This window comes from Pteronotus mesoamericanus, unplaced genomic scaffold, assembly GCF_021234165.1.
Source record: "Pteronotus mesoamericanus isolate MK-2021 breed Mesoamerican mustached bat unplaced genomic scaffold, CSHL_Meso_final contig_182, whole genome shotgun sequence".
In the NCBI taxonomy this organism is placed as follows: domain Eukaryota; kingdom Metazoa; phylum Chordata; class Mammalia; order Chiroptera; family Mormoopidae; genus Pteronotus; species Pteronotus mesoamericanus.
The window spans coordinates 2607526-2633474 of NW_026555078.1; the positions used below are offsets into that span (position 1 = coordinate 2607526).

The window sequence follows — 25949 nt, forward strand, 5'->3', positions numbered from 1 at the left end:
AAGAACAAGGTGGCCAGATGTCCCTGTCCTGGAGATGTTGGCGACCTGGTCGGGTCTAAGCCCTGTGCCACCTCCCTGAACACAGCTGCCCCCTGATGGCCTGGAAGTCAGAACGATACCCTGGGCGAGCAATGCACCAGGCGCTGCCTGGGGCCCTGAGAAAGGATGTCACCGCCAGCCAGGGGCAGCCTGCTCCCCAGAACACGCCATGTGCCCCAGCTGCCACCCACTCACTGCATCCAGGCATTGGCAGCATCCCAGACAGATGCCACGGCAGCACAGCTTGTCCCCACGAGCTCCAAGCTGCAGCAGCTGACTCCACGCCCATCCTGGCAAAGGAGCTGCAGGACACAGGGGCCCGCTGGGGGCACGTGCAAGGGACAGGTGACACGCAGAGCCTTCTGGTCGAAGGCACGGCCCGCTAGGGAGCCGCCCCTCCCACGACAGCCTTTCAGTGTAACGGGCTGAGTTGTGTCTCCCGCAAAAGAGATGCTCCAGTCCCGACCCTGGGACCTGTGGCTTTCTTTGGGTCTCCATAGATGTCATAAGTTAAGATGAGGTCATACGGAATTTTATTGGGCCCTAAATCCAATGACAGGCACCCTAACAAGAGAAAGGAGAGGGAGACTTAGAGACAGAGATGTGAAGGAGGCACACAGGGAAAAGGCCACGTGATGTCCAAGGCAGACACAAGCCAAGGAGCACCAAGGATGGCCAGCCACCACCAGAAACTAGGAAGAAGGGAGGGAAGATCCTACCCTAGAATCTTCAGAGGGAGCAGGGCCCTGCTGACTGTGACTTTGGACTTCTAGCCTCCAGAATAGGTTTCTGTTGTTTTAAGCCACCCAGCTTGTGATACTGTTACAGTGGCCTCATGGAACTGAGCAAGGACACGTGACCACAGAGCCAAGGCCAGAACTCCCCCACCCCCCTTCCACCTGCATGGGTTGTGTGTAACAGGGCTGTGAACTTGGCATGAAACCACTGGGTTAGAATTTGGCGGGAGAGACCCTGGTCCACACTCCTGTCCCACCTACGCGTGCCTCTGTCTCACCTGTCATTGCGGGCCACTAAGCCCTGCCCCCTCCCCACAGAGCTGCCACTCTGTGCCTGCGAAAGGGCTTTAAAACACAGCTCCATGTGTGAGTGAGTTTTTGGGGGTGAGACTTATTTGAAAGGCCAGGGGGTTTCTCCAAGAACAGAAGCAGCACTCAAAGCCGGGGTCGCCCTCACGGCCCCCCAGGGGAGGGGGCGGGGAGCCACGGCACAGCCAGCAGCTTCCAAACCGGAATGCATTTTCAGAAATCAGTCAAGGTGAGGGTATCCGACAAACATTTGCTCTATTTAAAAGGGTTTGCCAGCACAGGTTCCTAATTTGCAAGCGTTGGTCCCACCCTCACGTTGTCAATAGCGTTATCTTTCTAAATCACAGACTGGGCCATGTTGCTTCCCTGCACCCCGACCCTGCCTGGCTCCCCACGTGCCCCCAGGCCTCTATCCAGGCCTTGGGGTCTGCCCCCCCGCCTGGAGTGCTCCTTCCCTCCTCTGGCCAGGGCCTCCCTTCCTGGGCTCTCAGCCTAAGTCAGCCCCCATCGGGGAACCTCCCAAGTCCCTCCCTTGTGGACCGAGCAGCCTGTTCCCTGTGCCACTGGCGCATTCACATTGTGGGCTGGCCTCTGCCAGAGAGGGGACCCACTCATCTCCCTCCCCCAAGAGAGGACCCTTTCTTAGGAGTCAACAGCCCGGAATGAACCCCACTCCTCCCCTTGCCCTCTGTGCCACCTCAGACAGGGCTCGAGAATCGTCTCTGCCCCGTAAGGTGGGGCCGTCAGAGCGGCCTCTAGGAATTCAGGGATTAAATAGTACCCACCAGGCGCTCAGCCCTGTGCCAGCTTAGAGCTCAGCTCCCCCTGCTGCAGCAGGGGTGTGACTGCCGTTAAGGGACCTGCTGGCTCCGTAATGACCCTGGGTCCCCAGTGTGGCCCACTGACTGGGTCAGGTGACTGACTGACGTCTTAGTTGTCTTTGCCAAAATGAAAAATGTGAGAACCATACACATGGATTGGTTCACTAATTAAACTTAATTCAAGGAACTATTTAAAAATAACTTATTTTGAAAATTCTGATATTTGGGTCTTCCCAGTTTTCTTACCATTTGTCGCAGAATGGAGGTAACAGAGGGAAGATTAAAACTGGGCATTCTCAGGTCAATGCCTCGATGCCTCGAACAAACAAGCTTCCTCACCTCTGTGCCTCCAAAGACTGGCAACTGCGGCCCTAAACCACGAGACAGTTTGCAGGCGAGACGTAGTGAAGGCGCGAGTCCCCCCCCCGCCCCCCGCCGGCCCCCACCCCACACGCCCTTCCTGGGGACCATTCCAATCCCAGCCAACGAAGGGCAGCTCTCCCTTCCACAGGACCCCACCCACCTCCGAGGCCAGGCCACGCCCCTTGGCTCCTGGAGGCCCCCCGAGGAGACGGGCAAGTTGTGGGTTCCCGCAGACGCAGGGCTGAGGGTGCCGTTCTGTGGTGCCCGTGACTTGGCCACGTGCTCAGGCGAGTGGGAAGAAAGTGCCAAAGCTGAGAGGTTGGGGGGAGGGTGAGTACCCCATGGTGAGGCCTGGGGCTCCCGAGAGGAAGGGGGACGTGTCGTTGCTGGTCATTTTCAGCGATCATTTCTCCTTCCTGAAGCCAGGCTGCCTTTGCTTTGGTTTCCATGGGGTGCTGTTTCCTTATCCAACGTCTCCTATTGCTTATTCACGTGTTGATTTTTTTCTGTCCCTCTGCCCCTCTAAGTTCCATGAGGACAGGGACCAGGTGGGTCTGGGTGGCGCAGAGCAACGCTCTATAAGAAGTTTCCAGGTGGATGAGGGGACGGTTATATGCTGGCCGGGGCGGGGGGCCTGACTCTCGCCACCCCGGTGTCAATTGAGGGGCACAACCTCGGGCAGCAGCTCGAGGTGGCACAGAGGGCAAGGGGAGGAGTGGGGCTCATTCCGGGTCGTTGACTCCTTGTCTCTGAGCTGCCACCCCTCCAAAGCATCACGGGGAACGAGAAGTGAGGACCCACCAGGGCTCTGTGTTCAGAGACGAGCCAGAAACCAGACAGGGTGACTGCTCTGGAGGAAGCCCCTGCTCAAGTCCCTCTTCCCAGACAGGCCCTTCCCCAGCGTGACAGCCCAGAGGGGGCAGCGAGGAGGCCCGGCGGCCTGGGCGCACCCTGTTCCAGTGTCCCTGTGATCCAGGCCATGGAGACAAGACCTGGGGGCTCGGTCCAGGGGAGGCGGGTGGCCTGCAAAAGGGCGGGGGGTCGGAATAAAGAGTGAAGCAGTGTGGGCGAGGGGGGAGGAGGGAGGGAAGATGAGGTGGGGAGAGGAAGGCAGGCCTGACGTCTCCGTCAGGGGCCGCAGGCACAGCACCTAGGGCCGATGACGATGTTTCCATTTCTTTCATAATCAGAAGGGGGAAAAAATGAACTTTTACTTAGAAGAGATTTTTTAAACCCTCACCTGAAGAGATGCTTATTGATTTTAGAGAGAGGGGAAGGGGGAGAGCGAGAGGGAGAGAAACGGCAATGCGAGAGAGAAACATCGAAAGGTTGCCTCTCCTAAGCACCCAGACCAGGGGCCGGACTTGCAAGCTGACCACGCGTCCTGACTGGGAATGGAACCTGCAACCTTTTGTTTCATAGGAAGGCGTTCTAACCAACGGAGCCGCATCGGCCAGGGCAGAAGAGAATTTTTGATACTTTTTTTTTAAGGGAGGCCGTGGTCCATAGAGGTAAAGTGTCTAGGGCCCCAGGAAGCACGACTGTGGTCCTGGTGCAGGGAAGGGAGGCTAGGCGAGGGGGAAGGTGAGAAGGGGCGGCTCCACCGGGGTCTGCATCACAGGCGCTGCGAACTACACAAAGCTGTTCCGCGCTCCACTTGCTTCTTTTGCTTCTTCGGGGAGGACCGCTGAGAGGCGAACCGGGAGGGGTGCAGGTGTTCACAGAGCTCCGGTTTCTGCCGCGTAAGGTGGTCAGTGTTTAAAAATGTCAGAGGGGGCAGGAAGAGCTAGAGGACCTGACCGTCCGAGTCGCATCCTACTCGACCGCCTGCTGACGTCTCTTCTGTGCAATCACCTGAACTCTCCTTGGCGGCGTAAGACGTGCCCCCAAATTCTTCAATGTTCCTTCCACCCACATTGGCTCCAATGTGGGTGGCCTTAGTGATTTCCTTCTGTAAGAACACAATATGCCAGAAGCGACCCCTCTTGATTTTTGAGGCTTGGCCACAAAAGGAGATACAGATGCACACAGCCTCCCCCGCTCACTCTTTCTTGGGACGGGGACATGGGACCCTGGGCCACAGTGTGGGACATCCGCTAGCCTGGCCCCCACGCGGGAGGGACCGGGCAGAGAGTCCCAAGGGGCCCCACTGTGCCAGGCTCTCCGGCCCCCAGGCTGTGTGCTTATTCCTAGCCCAGGTGCCAGATACATGAGTGAGAAAACCTACCAGATGATTCCACCCACAGTCGCTGCCACCTCCTGTGAGGTGGCACCTCTAGCAAGGACCACCTAGCTGAGTCCAGGCAGCTCCTGGACTTGGGAGCAAAACAAAGGAGGACCAGGGTTGAAGTCGCCACTTGGAGGTGTTTATGTGCAGCAATAAATACTCTCTGTGCTTTAGTTTCCTCACCTGTAAAATGGGAATAGCAACAGTACCTTCTGTATCCAGCTGTTGCTCAGACTGAATGAACTAGCCCACGGCAAGTACTTCTTTAGTCCAGGGTCTCCACTCAGAGGAAGCACCAAGCATATAAAAGCCACGGTTATCGTTAATTATTATTACGGCCACTGTACAAGGAAGCAAATTGTCCGGAAATTACACAGCGAATTAGATGTGCCATGGTTTGATCCCGTGAACAGCTTCAAATAAAACACCCAAGCCCCCTGGAAGCGGCTGTGACAGCCTCCAAAATCGCCTGGACTGCCTGCCTCTCCAGTCGGGGACGTGCTAGATCCCCGAACAGAAAAACAAGAGGGACTGAGGTCAGACGCACCAAGCGTCTTCACAGTCATCACACCCGGCACGCCTACGTTGTCCAGAAACGTTTAACATCTCCCCCCATGGGCTCCTTTTCAGGGTCTGCTCTCCTCATCCATTCAAGTAAGGGAAAGAAGGTGGGGGAACCTGCGAAACTTGCCAGCAGGTTGATTACTTCTGGCCCAAAATGCAATCACATATGAGCCTCTCAAGGTTACTTATCAAATACAGATGTTGACCAAGCTGAGGAGCAGCAACCTGGGAGAGCCTGCAAACAATTCTCACCCATTGCACAAGGCTGTGACGGACGCGTTTTATGAATGGGAGCTGTACTTAGGTATCCGCCTAATAAAGCCTTGAACGTTTTACTGTTTTGAAGTCAGCCAGCAGGACTGCCAGCAGCTTCTCGCGCATACGGGAGAACCCACTTAAAGAGGCAAAAACACAGCCAGGAGAGCCAGATCTGGCTAGAAGCTCGGCGGAATACGGGCCACACCGTGTTGCTTACTAAGCTGCTCTGAGGCCCGCCCCCGCCCCGCCCTGCCCCGCCCCGCCCCCGGAGAAGCCGGCTCTGTCCATGGTGCTGAGATCCAGGACCCTGCAACTGAGAGAAAACAGACACACTGATGCTGGTGCCACACGGCAGTTTGGGCTGAACCGGGAACGGACAAGGAGCATTGAGAGTCAGGGCAACAGGCTTTCCCGGGACAACTGATGGGACTTTTCAGGACACCCGGGCTCCAAACAGAGACCTCAGCCTCATTTATCTCCATGCCTAGGTCCAGAGAACTAGTCTAATTTGCTCTGATAGCGTTCTCTCCTTGCATCAAACAGCCATGTAAGCTCCGGCAATCAAAGAAATGACAACGAGGCCAGAGAGCCCGTGCCCAGGAGATCATGTCCAGCCCGCTCCAACTCTGGTGTCCCAGGGCCCTGGCTCTGGGGCTGGCTTCCAAGATGAAAGGCAACGGAACAAGGAGAAAGCCCCATCCTCCACGCCTGTTTGGTGGCAAAGTGGTGTGAGTACATACTGTCCATTTCCACGTGGACTTCGGCCAACACGGCACTGGCCAGCCTCAGAGATCATGACCGACTTCAGAATGATTTGATGCTCCTGCTCAGCTGCTAGCCCGCTGTGTGACCTTGGGCCAGTCGCTTCGCTTCTCTGGGCCTCTGTTCACTGGCCTATTAAAGGGGCCAGGGAGGGAGTAGAGCTGCGTTCCTCTCTCGCCCACATACTGGGGCAGCGAACTCTCCGGCAGCGGCAGCTCTTCCAACCGCCCAGGCTGCTTTGCCCTTGGCACGATTTGGCAGTCAGCCTGGCAGTCGAGGACGGAGGTGGCATAACCGCTAGTAACCCCTGGGACGTCCTTCCCCATGTCCCACGTGCCCTGCTGGCTCTGCAGACGTCACCCACCCTGCCGAGCATGTTGATTTCAAAGCAAAGGAGGCACACACGCTGGCTCCTGACACTGACCCCCTTTCCTGCCCATGAAGCCGCTGCTGGGGGGAACTCAGGGAAGCCGGCCGGCAAATGCGCGCCCTGGATTTTCTCAGCTGTGGATGTAGGTCTGAGAGCGTTGTTTTTAGGCCAGGAGCAGCCTAAATGCATCTGCAGAGGCGCAGGGAGACCCACGGCTCGGTGAATCAAGCTGGGACACTGCCCGCTCCATTTCCTATTGGCCGGAGTCCACAACGGCTGGGCAACAAGTGCCAGAGCCAGCGGCTACCCGCTTCCCCTCGCAGCCCCGGCAGGCTCGGTGAGGCCGGGGTCCGGCAGCAGCGCCCGCAGGGTCGCTCGGGAGGTACAGACAAGCAGAGCCAGCGTGATCGGGGAGGCACAGGGCCGGCAGGCCCCTCCCAGACAGTCAAGCTCATTCCTGCACAGTACGTCTTCTGGAACATTTCACGCGTTTTCACTCTGTTGTTCCACTTACTGATGCATTCATTGGTTCCTTCTTGTATGTGCCCTGATCAGGGATCAAACCCACAACCTTGGCATACTGGAACTAAGCTATACACATCTTCACTCTGATCTAGAAGTCACAGGGGACCATGCAACAGGGCCACCTTTTTAAAACCCACACCATCACTCAAACACCCCCCGTGTCTCCCCGTCCCCTGTAAGACACGGAACACTCCCTAACCTTCAGGACCCACCCGTCACGGCAGACACAGCACCTGTGCTTCCACCACTGGATGCCACATGCTCCTGCGTCCCCAGTGGTCCAGCCTCTGCACCTCTGCTCCGACTTTTCCTTGTTTGACAAATTCCTTATTCATCTCTCAGGGCCCATGTCAAACACCTCCAACCTCCCCCATCCAAACCCATCTTTCTCTCCTCTGCCTTTTCCGGGCACATCAACCACTCTAATTAGCTACAGGTAGTTACATAACACGTCCCTCGGACTGTCTGAGTCCACCAAAGATAGCGGGGAACATCTTGTTTACCTTCATCCTCCACACCCCCCTGCCTGCCTCTCAGTAAGGGCTCAGTCAAGGTGTCCCCTGCATGAACGTGCGTGAGGACTGATACTAAGAGCGAAAATGTTCCTTCCATAAAGTTCAAGGAGCAGCATCTACAATGGGCAGGACCCCGAAGGGTGTGAAGTTTTCACAGCTTTTCTCATGCCGATGTACTGTGGGCCAGGCTGGCTTCGAATGAGTGCTCTGTATTAGCCTCATATCCTGCCTGCCAAACTTCTTCTGTCTTATGTATCTACGCCTGGTGACACGCTAGGCTGGCCTCGGAGATAAATCTTATGAGATGGCCCCTCTCTCCCTCCGACTCACCACAAGATCTGTAGTTCTACGAGCAGTTTGCTTTACCCAGGCTGCAGGAGAGCCACCCCGATAAACGGGCCGGAGAAAGCGAAGGCCAGAGAACCACTGTCCAGGCCCCACTGCTCCCTGTGCATGAAAGCAGAGCTGGAGCCGGACATGAAACCAAGCAGACTCTCCCGAGCTGTCACGTCTCCCGTGGGTCGAAGGGCCTAGAACGATGCCTGGGCACGCTGGGGGCTCTACAAACATTTGTGGAGGAAGCCAAAGGAGGAGGGATGGTAGGGCCCTTGGGACGAACCGTGGCTGAGGAACCGTGCAGCCCAAGGCACAGGGTGGGGCGGGGGGCAGTTCAGTCTACTTCTAGAAATTTCCTCTGAAAGAGATTTCTAGACCCACGTTGACAATCCAGTCCCAGGGTGAGCCACCCAGAGTTAAAGGGCTGCTCTTGAAACAAGTCATACCGTGGTGCAGGGCCTGCAAGCCGAGACCTGCCCCAGTGAGCTTCGGAGCATCGTCTGCCGCTGTCTGCATGGGCTGTCCCAGCAGGTGGTGGGACAGAAAACAGCAGCTCCTCGGGCTGCTCCCTGCTCTGAGCACCCAGCCTGGTCAGTCCCCAGGCCTCCAGAATGAATGCCTGGCTACGGTGGGGGTGTTGGGAATGGCATGGAGGCCAGTGTGGCTAGAAGGGGCAAGCCAGGGGCAGGTCACGAAACGGTGGTCAGACCCAGGCCACACTGTGCAGGGCCCCAGGGTCCTTCTGAAAGTCCACTGCTCTTGGGGGTTCAGGGAGCTCCAGTGAGCTCCAAGCTGGGGGAGGGGGTCGTGATCTTTAGGGAAGGCTCCCTCTCGGGGTCCCCGGGAAAGCAAACTGTAGAGGGTGTTAGAAATATAGATTCTGGGCGCCCCCCCAGGAGGTGCTGATTCAAGAGGTCTGCAACAGGGCCCAGGAACGTGTATTCCAGTAGGCAAGCTTCCTGAGCACTTTCGCAGAAGTAGCCCTCAGATCGTCCTTGGAAAAAACAGTTCAGTGGCCCAGTCCTTGCACTTGACAGCCAGGGAAACCAGTGAGGGCCAGGATGGGGCAGCAGCTCGTCCCAGGCACGCAGGTGACAGGGGAGAGAAGGCACAGTGACAAACAGGGCCCCAGGCTCCTAGCCCCACCAGCCTCTTTGTTCTACTGCAACAGCCAAGTCCTCCAGCTTTTTAATGGACCCTTAAAGGACGTGGTGACGTCTCAGGTCTATGGGAACAGGAGCTGTGTACAGAAACATCGCAGCTACGGGGGGTAGGGGGGAACCGGGAATTATTTTCTGGAGGGCAGGCCGCTTGCAGTACAGGCTTCCCTGGCTGAGTGAGTGTTCTAGGAACCCATCTGGATCAGTGCACCAGCTGGTGTTGTTGTGAGAGGCTGCGTTCAGCCTCAGTGAATTTTTTTTTTGCAGACTCTTTCAACACGTTTGCCTGTTTCATGATGGGTGATTTACGAGCGCACCTGCCCACTCTGTGCTGAGTATTCAGCAGTTTCTGTCCAAAAACATCATGACCCCCCTGTGCCCCACCCTCCCCATGTACCCACTCTCTCCCCCAGCAACTTTTTTTTGGTTTGTTTCCCTGATGAAAAAAGTCCCCAAAGGGAAACATTTTGCCAAGGTGGAAGAGGTGAAACAAAAAACGTCAGAAGCACTAAAAGGCATCAAAATCAACTAGTTCGAAAACTGTTTTTGAGCCATGGAAAAAATTCTCTATAGGTGTATTGCATCAAATGGAGAGTGTTTTGAAACTGACTGAAGTTTAAACATGTAGAAATCAATACCTGCATTTTTATAAATAAATCTAGGGTTTTTGCCCCTCTCCAATGACTTTTGTCCACCACTGTAGCCCCAGTGCCCAGCAGTGCCTAAAACAGAACTGGTGGCCCGTGCGTTTTTGTCACACAGCCGACAGCCACCACCTATTGACAAGACAATGGGAGTGGATCCGGTGATCAGACAGGACCAGGGGGAGGCGCACCCCGGAAGGAGGAGTTGGCTCCGCACTCACGCAGGTACACAGAGCGGCTCTCAGGCTCCGCGGGGATGTCCCGAAGAGCATCTGAGGACAACCTTCTTGCGTAGAAGCAGCATCAACATCTACAGTTAACTTGAGGACCAAGGCAACACTGATGTTGTCAGGAAAACCGACTGAGGCAAGTCTCAACTCTGCCTTCAGAAGACAAGTGTGTGTTTCTCCCCCTACATTCTGGATGCAGAATACGGGATGCGGGCTTCCACATCCACCTTTGGGTCTTAACGTTGCAAAGCTGGGCTTACTTTTATGGAAGTATTCAATACACCCCTCTCAGCAAGTTCCTGGGAACTGTGTGCTGTCATAAATCATTTGTACATAATGCTCTTAAGATACTTTCACTTTACTTAAAAATATGACTTGCCAGTCTTGTTCACTAAAAGATGGCTGTCATCATCATCCATTTTCTGTACCAAGGGAATTAAGAATCTTTAGGGGGCGTGTCACATTCAAGGCCAATATGGACCTGAACGGTGTGCCGGTGGCCGAGTGAAGTGGTGTGTTGTTCAGGATCTCGGGCTGTGTTAACAGACATGGGCTGAAAACCTGAGAGGACGGCAAAGTGAGAGGCACCGGTGCTCCCTGTTTGCGCATCTGCTTCGGGATGTTAATGAGGCACACGCAACAGCTCTCCGCAGACAGTCAGGAAGCTGAGCGGACTGGGAACACATGGACCCCCTGAACACCGACGTCGGACCTTGCGATTCAGGCTTCAGTGCCGCTCGTCTGCAGAAGCATTTAGCTTCGCAAATTCCAAGCCTGGCCGCCCGCTGTCCACTAGGAGGGCTTGCGATGGGGGAGGTTCCTAACCCTGTGTCCACTGTCATTTACACTGGTCAGAAGCCACATAGGAACGCAGTACAGAAACATCTAAAATTCTGTAATTCTTGACACGAGAAACATATGTTAAATCATTTCCCCTTCCTGTCTCCAAATAACTGTTCATAAAAATCCCAAATCCGAGACCATGACTCCACTGTCTTCGTGCCTCTATCCCCCACCCTCAGGCCTCTGGGCGGCGACTTTGACATTTTCTGTTGATCTGTAGCCATCCCGTACTAGAAATCTGGCCCAGAGCGAAGCTTCTGGGTGCCTAGCCTCCGGAGGCTGGGGGCAAGTGATAAGGCTCCATGGGTTTCACTGGGGATGAGCAAAGTTATTTCTGATTCACCAAATCAAAAAAATTGAGCTGGCTGCTGGGATGTTTTGGTATTTTTAGAGATGAGAGATGAATCACAATTGAGTTTTCCAACTCATTCTGCCTGCTTTTTGTCGTTAATCACCTATCGTAAAACTTGAAGTTCTTGGCAGATAAGCGATTTAGTAATCCAACACAAGGTGGGGCGGGGACGGGGTGGCGGGGGGGTGCGGGGGATCGTGTTTGTCAGGACATCACTCTTCACGGGCAAGGCCGGTGTCCGGGCTGGAAGGAATTTAAACTGCCAGCAGGAGAGCAGCTAGAGTGTCATTACCAGAATGTAAGGATGGGGGTTTTGGTGACTTCCCTGCACTGTAAAGTGTGTGCTGTGGACGGAACCATGGAACCGCGTGTCCTGGGTTCCAGGTGTGCAGACCTATCCGTCAAGATCAGCAGCTGTGGTACACCCAGCACGCCGGATAGGACGGCATCTCCATCCGGTAGCTTAAAACATTCTTCAAAACCTACACGTCCTAAGTCCTGAAAATTCTCAAAAGCTGCAGGTGAACCTTCGTGTTCTTAAATATGTTCTTCCTACTGCCTTCTCTAGTTTGTTGTGTTGGGGACAATGAACCCGTGTGGCATCCTGGAGGAGCCACGCTCTCTTCAAATGCTCCTGTTACGTAACTTGGACTCTGTGGCCCTTTTGGGGATGTTCAGGCCACTGACACGTTCTACCGCATCCCACATGCCAGCATGTCATCGCTTCCCACAGAAGTGACGCGGGCCCTACGGAAGTTATTGCCGCTCCCCTCAAGCGCTACCAGGACCGGCCCTGGTGGGGGGAACAGTTGGTGTATATTGCTGAATATCTTCGGAATCTAATACATTTGACACAGAGTTGAAAGGAATCCGATGTCTTAACCAAGGTCCCGCTGAATTCAGACACCTCCCAACGGCCAAATGACCCCCGCATGTCACCCGCGTCAAACCTGCGTGTTTCCTCTGGGTGCCAAGGTGTTACCTCGGAATTCAGGACCAAGGACACACCGGCTGCCAGGCACATTGCAGCGGGCAGCAGGCGCGGGGTGCCGCGGGGTGATTAAAGCGCCAGGCGAGTGCATTTGAAATCGTGTCTGAGCGACACACTTCCGCTCGCTGAGCCCGGGTTCCTCATCTAGAACAGGGGGTTAATGATCTGTGCTTGGCAGAGTCGTGGGGACTAAACGCTTAAGGACTGGAGGCTCATTTCCCCGACTATCTCCTCTCTGCCCTCCTTATCGGACGAGGACTGCAGCTTCGCTAGGAAGCCTCACGGGCTACTTCAGCGTTACCGGCAGCCTGCACGGAGGACCCAGCAAAAAACGCCACTGCCAGGTCTGCGAACTTAGCACCGTTTTTTCAGCGTCAGCTTAGTTCAAGCCTCTAATTAGAGTACTTTCCATTTCAAAACAACTGCAAACAGTAATTACATACTTCCCCTCCTTACCTTCCAGGAACAGCCTAAGACAGAGGCAAAAACTCCAAGTCCCCTGGCCCTCGAGCTCCCTGTCCGGAACACCGTATTTCTCCCAGCCCGCTGACCCACATTACATAACAGCTCCTGCGGCTCCTGCCATCTGGACCCTAGAGGGTCGCCGCTCATCCTCGCCCTCTCCGATGTGTGCCCCAGACTCCACTGGGCAAGGCACTCCCCCTGACGGGGCAGCTGGCATAATCAGTGGCCTTTACGATGAAAGTCCTACGGTCGCACTCCCAGAGTCTCCATTTAGGGTAATAAGTAGCGTCTTTTATAGTGACCTGTTCCTTACTGTTTATATGGATGTCTAATTGAAAATGTTATGTAACCGTAAAGTACAGAGCATTCTGGAGCTATTAATAACCAGCTGCATCCAAATTCTGAGGACTCTTTGGGCTTACAGTTGAAGGGGATCGCCTGGCACTAATTTACGCACATGCTCGTAGACACAGAGACACACGTAAACCTACAATCACATTGCATATATGTAAATTGAGACCTGCAGAATAGCACTCACTTGCCCTAGGTCTCAAAGCCAATTAACAACAGAGTCAGAAATAAATGCCAGGCTGTCTGGCCCCTGGAGGATGCTATTCTCCTCTGCATTCCCCTAGCTACCTGCGTACACCCTTAACACTGCACAGATGTTCCCATGCTCAAACTGGGTTCTCACAGTTTCGGGTATAGCAGCTCCCATCGAAAGAGTTCACGATCTAGACTACTGAGTTAGAAATGGGACATCAACCATGGCAACGTCTTGTTGTTAATTCATTTGTGACAGAGGCCCCTCCTGTTCTCTCCAAAGAAATCAAAGGCATCTCCAAGGTCCTTTAACGGGAGGCCATTCTATGTTTGGCGTGGAAGAGATCAGCTTTTGAGATCTCCCAGGAAAGAAGTGGGTTTAAGACAAAGCAGAATGGAAGAGGAAGATTAATTCTTGACTGCACATCTTTATGCCGGAGCAGGGGGAGAGTCAACAGAACAGAACTGATGAATTATAAACTAAATATCAGGAACAGGAGCGATGTTTTACTGTGCAATCTGGTTTCGGGTATCACTAGTGTGACATGTGGCTTTAAAGCCATCATTTCATAATTATATTATCCTTTCCAAAAGTCACTTAATGAAGATTGTTTCTCTGTGTTCATTTTTATTCAAAACCTCACCAGGTTGTCACGAGGGGCTGAGGCCCACAACGCTGAGAGATTCATACGGCCACACAAGATGCATTACTTGCCACTCGCAGACCCTACGAGCTTGTCAACAAGGAAAGTTTGCTCTGGTTTTGTGAATTTCAAACAGTCACAAAGCCTGCTGAGAGCTCAGTTTCAGGGGAAAGGGTGAGATATGCCCATGTCACCCGGGCCAGGCCTCGGTGACACTTTAAAAGCTTCATTAATCCACATCTTTGAAAGACCTATGCCAACCCCATTAAAGGGCCACAGGCCAAGTTGATGAATTTAACTGTTGTCAACAGGCAAAGACTAAGCCAGGGTGTAAAAACATCCCGTGGCCCGCCTCTCTTGTCACTGCTTCGGCAGGCTTCTCCTGTCGTGAATATAAGCAGCAAACAACGGAGTGCGGAGCGTCTACAACTCCCTGTATTCACGGGCCCTAACTGTTTAAGCTGCTCAACTGGGATGGATTCTTTCTGGAAGGGCCAGGCAGGCTGACAAGCTTGCAGCTCCCCGGCCAGCTGGACCTCTGGCCGATGCATCGTATTTCATCTGTTCTTGGGGGCCAATGTCATCTCTCCAAATGAAATGCCAACCCTAGCCCATAACCTCCATCTGGCACCTTGGGACATTTTATAGCCACCATGCTTTAGCCCAATAAATAACCCCCAGAACACCCCTTTGGGTGGAGCCTGCACCTTGCGGCCCCTCCCCACCACATCCTCCTCCTGGAAATCAACAACCCATTCGGTGCAGAGCTATTCGTTCAGAGGTACGTGTCTGACCGGCTCACACACCCCAGCTCAGGCCCGTAAGCCACACTTCTCCACCCACAGGACCGTTTAGTTGGCGCATCTGAGGGCTCATCCAGTCCAACTCTGATCCTTCTAACAAGAAAAACTGAGGCCCCTTATTGCCAAGGGACCTTCCCACACCGACACCAACACTGTACAAGTGGTGCAGACGACCAAGCTCAACGCCTGGTGACTCAACGGATGAGACAAGCCGCCCAGACCAGGACCAAACAATTCTACGTGGCTTCCCCCTTCAGGATCGACCTAAATGCACTTAGCAAACAGTTAAAAGCTGCAGGCCAGAGACCTGGGGGAGGCAGAGGGCCTCCTTCCACATCAACACCCCCGCCCCTTTCTTTCTGGGTTGAGTGAGGTCCTGCGGGCAGGGAGGGTTGTCAAATGTGAACCAAGATGAAATTTCCGACAGGGTCGACTCCTGCCCAGTGGCCATCTGGGATCAGCCCCTGCGCCTGTTAAGTAACCATCTCCAGGACTTACACAACCAGGGGCAGGTAGCCTTGATTAACCCTCACCCCACGGAAAGGTTTCGGTTGCGGTTCTAAGGCTGAGCATGTGCTGGGCACGCACGGCATGGAAGGAGCACACGGGAGGCACCCAACACTGCCCTTCCCATCCTCCAGGAGGCCTGGGAGAAAGAGGATCCCAGGAGACACAGCACGCAGGGGAGCGTATTTTCCTCCCATCAAAACGGATGGAGACTTACGGTCCACATTAGGCAGGGGTCAGCAGACGTGTGAGGGAGGGACGGACAAAGAGTATGTGCCACCAGCAATTTATTTCACCTTCGCAGATGCTCAGTGCACAAGTATTTTCACACACACAGCAACGCATCCAGAAGGAAGCAGTTAGTAAAAGAAATGGGACAGGCGCGTTGGTTGCAAAGCGATGGGGCTGGGGAAGCAGGAAGAGCGCCCTGGCTTCCAGCCCTGGTCCCCCACTTCCTGGCCTTGTGACCTTGATGAAGTCATTCAACCAACCTCTCCGCGCCTCAGTTTCCAAATCTGAGCCATGGAAGAAGGAAACCTACTTCTTTGGGTTGTTTTGAGGAACACTACCCAGCAGGGTCTGGACCCCCATGACGTGGTCACTGTCTTTGAGTCGTCCCCACCCCACCCCGATACACGCACACAAACGAGTCTGAACCCAAGATGCCTATGTCCTCACCCAGACCAAACAGGTACACTTCTGCCTGCGTGCCAAGCCCGCATCTGCCTCCGGATGGCGGAGGAAAGCAGTAGATCTAGAAGGTGCCCAGACAGTTCAGCCTCCAGATAGGGTGTGGGGATTTGGGAAACGGAGGGCTTCCATCGGAAGCCCCTCAGGCTTCCAGGCTCTGGGTGGGCGCCGGGCGGGGAGCTCGGAGGCGGCCTCTGGGCCAGGAGAAGGGGCTTTGTTCCCGAGGCGGAGGGCCTGGCTTACCGAGCAGCGCATCCGGAGGCGAGCGGGGGCCGCGCGGGGCACGCAGCAGAGCCACAGCCCGGCCCCGGCCCGGGGCGCCGGAGCCGGAGGAAGGCGAGGAGGAGACGGAGAAAGAGGAGGCTGCGGCCGGCTCCTGCCTCATTCTCCCGGGCAGCACCGACCCGCTGGCTGTCGCCGGCTGGGGCTGGCCGCCGGGCGCGGGACCCGGTTCGCCTTGCTCATGTCCCGGTCCGCCTCTGGCGAGCTGTGCGCGAAACCGGGTGGTCTCCAGGCGGCGCCCCGGGGCTCCTCATGCCCCGCGCGGGGGCTCGGCGGGAGGACCTCGGGGAGGCAGCGCGGAGGGAAAGAGAAAGAGATCGTGAGAGCGCGCAGAGCTGCGCCCCGCGGGGTCCGGGGACGCTGGGCACCCAGCAGGACCGCGCCGCCCCACCCACAGCGCCGCCGCGCCCGGCGCTGCGCGCCCAGGAGGGCGCCGAGCCCCACAAACTTTAGCACACGTCCGGTCCCGCGGCCGCGGTGGCGGGAGCTGCCCCGCTCACCGAGTGCCCCCGCTCCCGCCCCGCCAGAGCCCCGGCCCCGGAGTGCAGCTTACCGGCCGCGACGGCGACCGCGGCGTTGGGGCACCCACCCGGTCTCGCGCAGAGAAGTGCGCACCGCTGGGGAAGAAGGAGGGGGCTGGCGGCGTCCGGGTCCCTGCAAGGGAGGGGCCCCCCGGCGGCGGCGGTGGGGGCCGAGTGCCAGCCGAGATCTGCAGTCCCCGAGGGAGGAGGGCCGATGCGCCCCCCGCGCCCGCCCCTCGCCGGCGCCGCTGCTGACGCCGCGCGCGGGCTTCCCCAGCCCCGGGTCTGCGGAGCCAGCCGCGTTACCTAGCGACTCGCTCCGGGGAGCCCACGCTGACGCGAGCGGCGAGCGGGGCTGCGGCAATAAGGGGAGAGCGAGGGGAGCTTCGGCGGGGGGGAGCGCGGGCGGCTGCGGCCTGAGCTCCTCCCTCCACCGCCTCCCCGGCGCTGGGGAGGGGGCCGGGAGGACGCGCCCTCGGCCGCGCCCTGGAGGCCCGGGGGCCGGAGGCGGGGAGGCGCGAAGGCGCCCCTCCCCCCTCACTGGGGAGGCAGCAGCAGGTGGCGGCGACGTGGCCCGTGGAGGGCCGGCGCCCACGGGCACGGAGGTGGCACGGCCTGGGCGGGAGCGCGGCGAAGGTGGCTGTGGGCGCGTGGGTGTGTGTGACACGCTCCCACCCACGTGGTGTACATGGGGACCTGAGGACGCAGGAGAAGGAGGACCCTCCTCCCTCCTCTGGTCTCCCGCCCTCCTTCCTGGACATTTTGCTCCTGGGCTGTCTCTTCATCTCGGAAGCTCAGGTCGCTGGGCTCCCTGCTCTGAGCTCCTCCTGCCCTTCCGGGAAGGGAAGGAAAACCTGGGTGGTGGGGGCAGCTGTGTGCGGATCAGCCCCTCCAAAGCCCCCACCCCCGTGTCCGGTTGCCTACCCACGGGGGCCGCTCTGACCTGCTTCCACGAGCCAACCTGCTTCGGGATATGGGGCCTCTCAGACCGGAATTCCAATCTGCACCCTTCCAGTTGCATGCAGTATGTAGGATGTTCCCTAAATTACTTAACACCTTCAGTGAAATGGACTATTTGTCCCCAAAGCTCACAGCTAAGTGCTAGCACATGAGCTCCTGCTCCATGCATGTGAACATGTATGTGCTCTAAGGCCTGAAGCCTGTCCCCTGATCATCTGGGATCTCTCCAAACACACGCGAGCAAGACAGTGGGGCGAAGGGGGCGGGGGATGGACCCTCCTCGCAGCAGGCGATGACCACTGCTTTTACCTGGGAGGAAGGTAACCTGCCCAAGTCCACTGCCTGCCTCAAGGCAGACCTGGGTCCAGAACCAGGCCTCCTGGTTCTCAGGCCCACCCTCCTGCCCCACCACTGCCCTCTCTACAACAGCTGGGAGCGGGGATCCCGCTTGCTCACTCCTCAGAAACCCCCGCCCCCCCATTCCTGCTACAGAATAGGAACTGCCTGTCTCCTCTCCTTCGGCCCAAGTGCGTCCCCCCTTCTCTCTTCCTCTCTGGTGGGAATGCGGGGAGAAACTGGCAGAAGACAGAGCCTATCAGAAGAAGGGGAACCGGGGATCGGGCCTTACCTAGAACACCGCGTCCTTGATGGGTCTCTGCAGGGCTGACCCCCTCCCTAGGGGGTTTTGGGAAATATCACCACCTCGGTGGTTTTGAGTGTCTCAGTGACAGGACAAATTCTCTGATAATTACTAAATTTTTGAGATGCCGGTAACTTCTATTGAAAAACCCTGCAAACCCATCCATACAGAAACCTTATGTCTTAAGAAACCAAGACCCAAAGACAATGCTTTTCTGGGAAAAATACTTTGCACCTTAGCCCGGGTTCAAGACTTGAGATCCCACATTTCCCAGCAAAATTGGGAGCAAAACCTCTCAATTTCCTGACCCATTTTTATGGGGCCTGGCTGCCAGGCAGCTGGTCCTCAGAAGGGCTGCTTCCTGTGCCGCGTCGACAGAAAGCCCTCCCTGCAGCCCAGACTCCCACGTGCAGGCGTAACTGAACGCCGAGGTGAACCCGGGAGCCCAGCGCTCACACTGAGCGGAATCTCAGAGCTGGTGTCCCATGCCCAGCCAGTGTCCGGGCCCTTGTGTTCCAGGAAACAAGGCAGCCGGCGGGGAGATGTGATTAGACTGCCTAAGCATCTCATTCGCAGCTTGCAAAGATTCGGAAAATGTTGGCTTATGCCATATCCAAAGCCAGCATGTTCATCCTGTACTGCGTGTGTGTGTGGCGGGGGGAGGGAGAAGAGGACATTGGGTACATTGCATTGTCATTCCTCATGCTCTTCCCCATAGAGGTGGGGCACGCGTGAGCACCTGGGGAATACGGAAACCCCTGGATCGCCAGGGCCACGTATTTCCAGGATGTCCATCCCCAAAGCAGTGAAAGAACATCTCCCCATTGTAGGGAGCATCCACGGGGGCCAGGCACGGTGCTGGGCTCCGGGGAGGCAAAGATACATGAGAGCAGCTCTCCATTCTCTAGACCCTCCTCAGGGTGCTTATGGGGGGCTTAACCAAAGCTGGGGACTCCAGGTAAAAAGGGGTTTATCCAAGCGCTCCTTGTAACCTCCCGAAAGTCTAAGGCGGGGTCCTTATCCCTTCTTAGAGGGAAGCTCCCAGAGGTACCTTGCGTTTCCCGAAGTCACAGAGCTCCTGATGGGCTTAGGAGTCGCGCCGGGTCTCCCTGACCCAAAAGCCCACGTTCGTAACCATCGCTCTATTCTGCCTGCCAGGATGAAGGCAACTGGAGACAATAGTTACAGAGAAAGTGCCTACCTGACGTTAGGACAGCAAGTAAGATGTGTGTGTCCCGGCCACAGGCCAGCTCCTGGGACGGAGTAAACTTCCAGCGTGAGACAGCCATTGCCGTCATCGCTGGACCTCCGTTTTGTTTTGAACTGATAAGCTCTATCTCCCAGGGCAGCGAGCTTCAACCTTTTTCATCGCATGGCTCACGTGAAGTAATGACTAAAATTCTGCGGCACACCAAAAAAATATGTGTTCTGTTGATCTGACAAAAAAAGGTACAATTTTGGTTGATTTACAAAAAATAATAATAATTACTACCGTCTTTGTTTCAACGTAAGTTTTCAAAAAATCAGGTGCCTATACTTGCATAAAAAGATGTCTGGTACCAAGAATTAACCAATCAGATGCAACCTTATTATGCAACGTGACCAATAAGATGCAGCCCTATTATATGACCTCTAGATTTATGGTTCAAGACAGGGCATTCACACTAGATGGCTATTGTTGTGTTGGCCATTGTCATTTTTTTTAAATTTGACAATCTAAGGGAAAAGAGGTCAGTGGCCCTGATTAAATAATCAGGTACTGCATGTTTTAAACATTCTTGCCACATACGAGTTGGAAATTGTTGTTACAGGGATTACCAAGTACTACTGCTGGTGGCATAAACCAAAGGGGCTACATCTGTCTGCAGGGCAGCAGCTGGCTACACAGAGGAGACGCGTTTGAGTTGGGTCTCCCGGCACGAGTAGGTGTTGGGGGGAGCGGAGCGAGCCGGAGAAAGAACAGGCTGAGCAGGAAAAATATTTAGGGACATGCACGGAACTGTGAACAGCATCTCATCTGAGTGGGAGGTGAGAGACCCAAGACAGGAAAGCGAGAGGGTGGACAGGAGCCAGGGAGGCCGTGGCCTCTGCTAGTGCTTGTCCCTCCTGAAAGGTGCAGGCAAGGCATCTGCTGAGCCTGTGGGGTGCTGCGTGGGAAGGGACACTGGCACAGGGAGCTAGAGGAGGGGACCCAGCCTCTAGTCAGCTACCCAGACAAAGATTTACTGGTCGTGCTTGACTGGAGCCCTTCCCATCAGCCACGGGGGCAATGGGCTCACGATCCCTGCCAACCTCAGCACGTTGCAGGGCCACTGTGCGAAACGGGGCCTGGCCACCTGTCGTGGGTGCATTGATTGCCAGGCGTGACCACATCCTCAGGGTTTTCCCCAGCTCTCTCATTCATTTGTGCACTTACTATGCGCCCGGCGCGGCTGGGTCCAGGCATTCGGCCCCTGACCCTGCGTTACTCAGTCTGGAAGGGAGAGACGCCAGTCTGCAGGGCAGCGTGGGAGACCTGCGGTCGGCGCTGTGCAGCTGCAGGCTGCGTGGCTGCGCAAAAAGGGGCTCCTCCCTGGGTGTGGGGGATGGAGAAAGACTTCCTGGTGGAGAGGTTTTCTAAGATGAGTGGGAGTCGGCCAAGTGGGAGGGAAGGGGTTGCAGAGAAGGGGAGAACGTCCCACGCACAGATGTGGCACCGGCCGGGTCCTGGAGGCGCGCCGCGGCGCACTTCAGACACTGGAGCATACAGTCCGTTGCGAAAAGTCAAACCTCATTGTAGCTCTCAGCGAACAGCTCTGTGTAGTTCAGCTGGATAAGTGTACAATGCGGGGTTTGGGAGGGAGGGAGGGAGGAAGGAAGGAACTCCTTTAGGAATTGTTCAGGAAAAGCTGGAAGTGTATCTCCTTTTTAAAAGTCAGTACCTCTACCTGTTAATGACTTTCCAGGTTTTTATGTGCTTTGTAGTGTTCAAAGCCTTTCCGTGGCCCTCATCATGTATATGGGAGGGCGGGAGGGAGGACCCTCAGCCTCAAAGCTGGCCCTTGGCAGACCCCATGACTTGAAACTGGGGCTGTCTTCTGGGTGGCCCGATCCTGATAACCCCTCATAATCTCACTTAGCTCTTCGTGGTTCGCCCAGCACATCCATCTCTGTGACGTGAGTTCACCTGGCTGTGCCGACCTCTCCAGCTTCAAAGGGAGAAATGCCGGCCCAGGGAGGGGTGGCATCTGCCCAGCAGAGCCCCCTGGTCAGCCAGAGCCCTGGAGGGGGAGTCGGGCTCATCTCCGCAGGCCTTGACCCCTGGGAAGAGCAACGGTTTGAACCATTTGCATCTGGGCTGGGAGGACGGCCTGGGCCTGGGAGGCGGTGGCCTAGGGGACAGGTGAAATGACGTCAAGAGGACTCCAGCACTGTTCGGGTGTAGGACAGGAAGTTTTAGGGTCTGCACTCTTCCTATGCAACACCCATATGAAAGTGGTTCTCAAAATAAAATAGTCCCCCAACCACATTCAGGAGGGGATGAGAGATTCGGAATCGGGACACCTGGGGACAGACAAGGAAAATGGAGAAAAGAAAAGAGATGACTTGGAAAGAGGATATCATCAACTTCAAATAACTCTCTGAAATCATGGGAGTTTGATTAGCTCTTATGCGTGGCCCCAAATTGTCGCGCAAGGCCACTGGGGAGAAAATGGCTCTCTTCAGGACAGAAGCAGAGTAACAGGGCAATTAACGGCCAACCCATGGGCCAAGTCTGGTGCATTGACTACTTCTGTAAACACAGTTTTATGGGAGCGCAGCCTGCCCATTCCGTTATGTATCGTCTATGGGGACTTCACACTGTAAAAGCAGATGGGAGCATTTTCCACAGAGACTGTATGGCCCATGAAACCGAAAGTATTTAGTATCTACTTCTTTGCAAAACAGTTGGCCAACCCCTGAATTAGAGCAATTGAAATACCAAATAGGCTGCCTTGACAAGTAGTGAGTTCCCCATCGCTTGCGGCATTCAAGCAAAAGCTGAGCTCCCATTAAGCAGTGATGTATCAAAGTGCCTGACTGACCTTTAAGGTTCTTTGGATATCCTAAGAGTCCAGTAGTTAAAGACAATTCTTCAAATGTCTTCATTGCCTGCCAGTCAGTATCCTCACAGCTATCAATAAATAATCCATTTACAATCACTCCTCGGCCTTTTGGCTAAGATCAAGTGTAGTGATTACTATAAGATAAGTAATTCTTATTAAACTGATAAGTAATTCTTATCAGTTTAATAATCAATCCATCTACAGAGCAGCCTCAGTAGGACCTCAGGTCTATACTTTTTTCATCATGGAACCTGAAGCCCATCCAAGAGAGCAATGGCTTTCTCAGCCTGTTTAATATAAGACAGCTGACGTACAAATTCAGACAAGCTCAAGGGTGAACATCTGCTGGAAATCTTTTTACGCCCAAGCCTCTCCCCCCGGGGAAGACACACTCACACGTAAACTCATTGGTGAGTGACCGTGAAGACCCTCCCTGGGCCACCAATATTCCCATGAGGCTCATGCGTCACTGTGTGTTTAAAAGGGATTAGCGATAGTATAAGCTATTTAGCTTCATTGGGTTTCTGTTGGGGCCTCTGGGGGCATCGTTTGGACCTTGAATTGGGCAGCACACCTGCCCTTGCAGAGCTTGTCGCCGAGGCCCAGCTAACCTGGCTGGAATGTGATGCGTATCTGGCAGATCCCAAAGGGAGGGAGAGACTGACTCAGCCAGGTGCATTTATCCAGCAAAGCAACATTGCTGCACAGCGCTATTAAAAGAAATTTGCTTTTTTATTTTTTCCAAGTGGGATCCCAAAGAAAAGCAAAATGGTCTCTTTAAAGGAAAAAAAAAAAGGTCTCTGGCCATTTCACTCTCTTTTTCTCAGCTGGAGCACACACAAACAGGTTCGATTTCCCCACCACGGAGTGTCTTGCAAACACCGTGATGGAACAAAAGGAAATGTTCTTGTGAGGGAGCCCACAGCCTGCGAGCAGGAGGAAAGATTTTCCACCCCGAAGAGGAGAACGTTCCCTAGTGAAGAGCATCAGCACAGGCTCAGCTGCCTAAATACTGTTCCCGGGGTCTGCACGAGGAAAGGCTATTTCTCTGACCCGAGGTGGCCTGTCCAGTTCCCACCAAGGTGACTCCCAGGGACCGACTTTCCGAAAGCCATCATTGCTCTGAGTGTTTATTCTTTTCCCCGACCTCAGTAAAAAGACAGCAGCAACAAACTCATTTCACATTTTTACATTTCATATTTTTCTGGCTGCTGCTTTTGTTCTCAGGTGACAGATAATCAAGGTGCGTGGTGGCAGGCTGCCACTGGCAGGGTTCCCCTGCCGCGAGACAGACACCCCTAATGGCTCCTCTCTCGAGAAGCGTTCGATACTATTCAGGCTCCGACGCAGCCATCCCCAGGCACTTAATCATGATCAAAACCTATTTGAGCCAAAGTTATGCTAGCTCCCCACGAGGGGAAATCTGGGTGTTTCTCTGCGTTTACAGAGAATTTAAAAAGACCACAGTGAATGCCGGGGACTTCCACCTGGCCATAAACAAAGGCTTCAAACGCTCCAGGCTTCACGGGGGTCCCCTGAGCCCCGTTCTCCTCCACCTCCCCCTTCCTTTGCTTCTGCCACCCGGACTGTCTCATCTCAGAGCTGCAGCCTCACGTCCAGCCTCCCCTCTCTCCCAAGCCCCAGAACACATGGCCCGGAACTTGGGTTTATGGTCACTGTCTCCCTTAGCTATGGCTTGGCTAGTGTTGTATTCTTAAATGAGAGTTCATTCGTGTGCGCGTGCGTGTGTGTTTACAATAACTTACAATGCAGGGGGTGATGTAATAACAGCCTGGTTAATTACAAATAAAACGATTCCTAGATATTTTATCGATAATTACCTGGTGCCAGCATGCTTGGTTTCAGCTCCCAACGTGATATTAGGAAGTATTGTTAAATTGATCTCTCCTTGTACTTTCAAGCAGATTGCCTTATTCTGTGGATTAATATTAATGTAGTAATTTACCTCTGCTGAGGAGATCTTCCCATAAAAGAGACATTTTCATAAAATTACTAAAAATATGAAGTTTGGTTGAAGTCATTCATTCTTCCTTAGTCTCAACTATTCATAATGTTAATTGCTCTAAAAGCTGACAGATACTCTCCAATGACAGGGAAGCCGTGGGAATTAAGCAATAACACGCCACAGAGTTGATCTGTGATCAGAGAGGGCCTCTCGGACCTGCCCCCCACCACACGCGTGCAGTTAACTACATCCTCTGCCAATGCTGAACGCGCCACCTCTCTGTCACCGCAGTCGTGTGTGAGGAATGAGTCTCTTGACTACAGAGAAGGCACAGGGCTGACCCCCCGGTCTTTCCAATCGAGTTCCTTGCTAAGATTTTTATTTGTTTCAGCAAACTGGCCAGAGGCAGATTTGCCCTGGTTGAGACACTGTATAAAGCCAAGTTGGGTTCGAGGAAGCTGGCTTCCTCACGTTAGATGCCTCTAAATGAATAACTGAATAAAGAGGGAGGGGCTTTGGGTCAATTATGAAAAGGTAATATCTTATCAAAATTACGGATGTTGAATTGCTAGGGTGACCACGCGAAGAACCCATCTACGAAAATTTCCGATGGTATTTCACTGAATAAAGAAAATGTGCAAAAGGAATAATCAGGATATGCAACTCTCTGCTGTAGTTTCCTCATCAGTCATCATCCTCATCATCATCATCACCACCGCCAGCATGTCGTGGACCCCTGGTCCGTGCCAGGCACTGTCACATGTCCATCTAAAATTCACAGAAACACTTCAAGTCCAAATCATTCACCCCCATTTAACAGATAAAGAAGCGATGGTCCCAAAAGCCCAAGGCTATTTTTAAGCTCTAAAAATCTGAATGTAGTTGATGAATATTTCAAATTGTTAAAAGTCATTCATTTAATGGTGACAGTAAAATATATTTCTATCTGACCAGCCAGAGGTTATAGCTAATCAAATGCAATGCATTCGGCCACACCAAGAGCCACAAATGCAGAACTTTCACAGAATATTTTCCCTCTTTTCAGAGCAACACAACAAGCCGTGCCAGAAAGACTGACCTGTGTGCCTGCCTTGCAGCGACTATTTTAAACTACCGTTATTTTCCGAGTTCGCCCTTTCACAACATTCAGTCACCGCACATCCTTTTGAACAAAGAAAGAAATGGTCTTCTGTCTCTTATCTGTCTTTTCTAAGCCATTAAGATTTAAGGAGCAGCAACCTTGTTAAAACAGCATTGTGATTCGTTACGTTTTCAGAGATCATTGAATATACGAGACCAGAGGGTACCTCTCTGTGAGCTTCCACTCCCCGTCGGTCAGTCTTCGCAAGGCCTCGCACCGCTCACTCCCTACCCGCGTCTGCTGGCAGGGACCGCCTTCAAAGGGCGAGTCCTGCTGCCGGCTTGGGCAGAATGGAAAGGGGTAGATCCAAGTGTGATCAGGAAAAACTGAAAATGCATTTATGCTTCCTCCACCTCCCCGTGCAGCCGTTGCCTTTTTGGAAGTGGAGGGCTTCCTGCACGCGTGTGGGCAGGAGCCGAAGGGCCCGGCTGGAGAAGTTCTAAGAGGAGAGATGCAAGCGACACTTCAGCAAGCAGCAGGCAGCCAGGGGGCTGAGGGAGGACTTGGAGCCCAGACTCCTCCAGGGGAGACGGGACAAAAAAAGGAAAGCACCAATACAGCAGAATCCGTCCGACAGAGTTAAAATCTGTTGGATCAGCCAAGCTTTTCTGGCAAAGCAGTACAGAATATATGTTTACTCTGTCCATTTTCCTGTA

The 25949-nt window shown here is 54.4% G+C and overlaps 1 pseudogene; it reads left to right on the top strand.

Annotated features, from left to right (window-relative positions):
• Positions 1-22278: 22278 nt before the first annotated feature.
• On the top strand, positions 22279-22450 carry LOC129066106 (uncharacterized; annotated as a pseudogene).
• Positions 22451-25949: the final 3499 nt, after the last annotated feature.